This window comes from Herpailurus yagouaroundi, unplaced genomic scaffold (genome assembly GCF_014898765.1).
Source record: "Herpailurus yagouaroundi ecotype Mexico unplaced genomic scaffold, PumYag 28, whole genome shotgun sequence".
Classification (NCBI taxonomy): domain Eukaryota; kingdom Metazoa; phylum Chordata; class Mammalia; order Carnivora; family Felidae; genus Herpailurus; species Herpailurus yagouaroundi.
In genome coordinates, this window is record NW_024412376.1 from 94,987,466 (window position 1) to 94,990,471 (window position 3,006).

The 3,006-nt window shown below is 33.7% G+C and overlaps 1 non-coding gene across 1 annotated transcript; it reads left to right on the forward strand.

Annotated features, from left to right (window-relative positions):
• The first annotated feature begins 1,993 nt into the window (after nucleotides 1–1,993).
• LOC121040163 (U6 spliceosomal RNA) lies at nucleotides 1,994–2,100 on the forward strand. The gene has a single exon (XR_005795154.1). It is a non-coding gene; the product is annotated as a U6 spliceosomal RNA (small nuclear RNA).
• Nucleotides 2,101–3,006: the final 906 nt, after the last annotated feature.

Below are 3,006 nucleotides of genomic sequence, written 5' to 3' on the forward strand. Positions count from 1 at the left end.
TGGTTGTAAACATGGTTTACATATGTTCACTGTTTTTTGTTCTTTTATACAGTTTACTCAAGAAGCCTATGTATGCCCAGGCTGAATTGTCTAAGCTTTTGAAAAGTGTCCTATAACATACAGCCTTAATTTATTAATGTGAAAAATAACTTGGAAGGAAAATATCATGGTAAATCAATATAGCCATCCATCAAATAATTATGAAATATTTACTCAGTGTCTTCTATATGTATTGCTGGATAAGAAGCATTATTCCTGACTACAAAGAGCTCACAGCGACTATGACTATCCCCCCGTGTTTCTTGAAACTATTCATAAATTAATTTTGCATTTTTAAAAATCAAGCCATTTGGGGGCACCTGGGTGGCTCAGTCAGTTAAGCATCCGACTTTGGCTCCAGTAATGATCTCACAGTTCGTGAGTTTGAGCCCCAACTTGGGCTCTGTGCTGACAGCCCAGAGCCTGGAGCCTGCTTCAGATTGTGTCTCCGTCTCTCTCTGCCCCGCCCCTGCTCACACTCTGTCTCTTTCTCTCTCAAAAAGAAATAAGCATAAAAAATAAAAAAAATAAAAATCAAGCCGTTTGGATAAAGCACAACCATCTTACTTTAAACTTAAGAAACTCAGTAGTATCATATAGGTTAATATTAATTAATGTTAAAAAGATGGAATGGTTGAGCATTTCCTAAGAAAGCCTTTAGGGTGAACTTTGGTTTGTTCCTGAAGATGCAATAAAGTCTTTAGGAAGTAACATCTTTCATGAAGATTTCTCTTTTCAAAAGGTCCCAAAATTTGTACCCTTGGAAGTAGCATCCAGTCTACCACTATGACTACACTGACTAAACAGGTCCTTGGAGCAATACGGCAAATGTCGGTTCCTGTGTGACTGCATAGTGTATAAATGTTTTAACTGTGAAAAATGAGGTAACTGTTTTACCTTTCTAGATGCAAAAAACAAATTCTCTAGAAGTTTACTTGTGTCAAATCAAAATAAAATAACTTCATCAAAATGAAAAACCCTTTTTCTTTGAAGTTAAAAATTAAATCTGGGTCAAATTAAATTTAAGGAGTTTTATTATATCCTAGAAAAACTAAAGTGATCCTATGGAATTTCAAAGGCGCACACATATAACAATGTTATGCAGCTTTATAACTTGACCATAAATTCTGGAAACAAAGTGAATATGCATAATAAATGGTTTCTTGCTTTACCATGACAACACGTGACATGTTTGATGACACAGACATTACCTGATATGTTTTAAATGTATTTTCTCTTGTAGCAATACATAGTTCTTATTGCAATTTTTCTCCATCCTAGCAGAAGCATCTTCAATGTGTTATCTTGGTTGACTTCTCTCATTTTTACTAAATAAACCTACACCTTTAGCATACTCCAGAAGAAACAAGGAATCAGAGGGGTTCTATCTGTAAAGTTGATATATAACATAATATACCTTAATATAAATCTGTAAAAAAATAAAATAGTATTGTTTGTATTTCTAAACTTTATGGCTACCCTTTATATAAAGGGAAACTGATAACTGGTATTTAACTTTCCATCGGTCTTCAGTATTTTGTTTTCATCCTACACGTAGGTGAAAGTAAAAGCCCAGTAAAATCAGCCATTATATTTACTTTTAAATGGTTGACCAACAAGTTGTTCTCACCTTATAGATACTTAAGACACCATAGTATCTTATAGATATTACAGCTAATTCTGTTTCCCTCTTTCCATTGGCTTTTGAAAGCCTGGAACAAAATGTATGTCCCATCTGTAGAGAATCTTACTGTGTGCATTTTGAGAAGTAACCTCATTTCAAGGTTCATTTTAACTTTCCTCTGTCATTTTCCTCATGTACTCATTTATTTTCCCACCTACTTAAAGAAAATAACAAACTTGTTTTTCTCTTCATAAATGTAATAGATATTCACTATGTAAGATGTATAAAATACGTATAAGAAAAAAGAAGAAAATAAAAACGATCAGTCCAGTGCTCGCTTGGGCAGCACAGATACTAAAATTGGAACGATACAGATAAGATTAACATGGCCCCTGGGCAAGTATGACACACAGATTCATGAAGCTTCCATATTTTAAAAAATAAGAAGGAAAGATCAGTCCATTCACCACCATTTTTAGTTCTTACTATTTTGTTTATCCTTTTCTGTTGCATATATATGCATTTCTAAAAGTGGATCATTTTATACAATATATTTAACATCTTCAATAAAATTAAATACTATTCTAAAACATCATTTTAAATTTCATGTAAATTATATTTATCTACAAAATGAATATACTTTAACCAATTTCTCGCTTTGTGTTTATTTTCCATTCTTTGCCATTATAAACAATAGTGTAACATAGTTACACACAGTGAATATAACTAAATATTTGCCCTCACCCTTGATTCTTTCCTTAAGATAAATTCCTAAGAGAATAATTGCCAGGTGCCTGGGTGGCTCAGTTGATTAAACAACCAACTTTAGCTCAGGTCATGATCTCATGGTTCATGAGTTTGAGCCCCACATCGGGTTCTGTGCTGACAGCTAGGAGCCTGCAGCCTGCTTTGGATTCTCTCTCTGTCTCTCTCTCTCTCTCTCTCTCTCTCTCTCTCTCTCGCTCTCTCTCTCTCTCTGCCCATCTTGCCCTCTGTCTCTCCCTATCTCTCAAAAATAAATAAACATTTAAAAAAATTAAATAAGTTTAAAAAAAAGAATAATTGCTAGGTCAGGCAGAATGCAAACTCGCAAGGCTTTATATTATATTGCCAATACTCCCTGACAAAAGATGGCACCAGCTAAACATACACACAATATCTAAGTAGCCTTTGTCCAACCCCCTTACCAATAATGGGGTTGCTTTGGTTTGGTTTTCATTTTATCTTTTTTACTGTATTAATTTTATAAGTCATCTTATATCTCAACTAGAATATGTGGGGTATAAACAATTAAAAATAAAATTTTTAAAAATTCTAGTAAAGTAAAAAGCCAAGTGGCACAC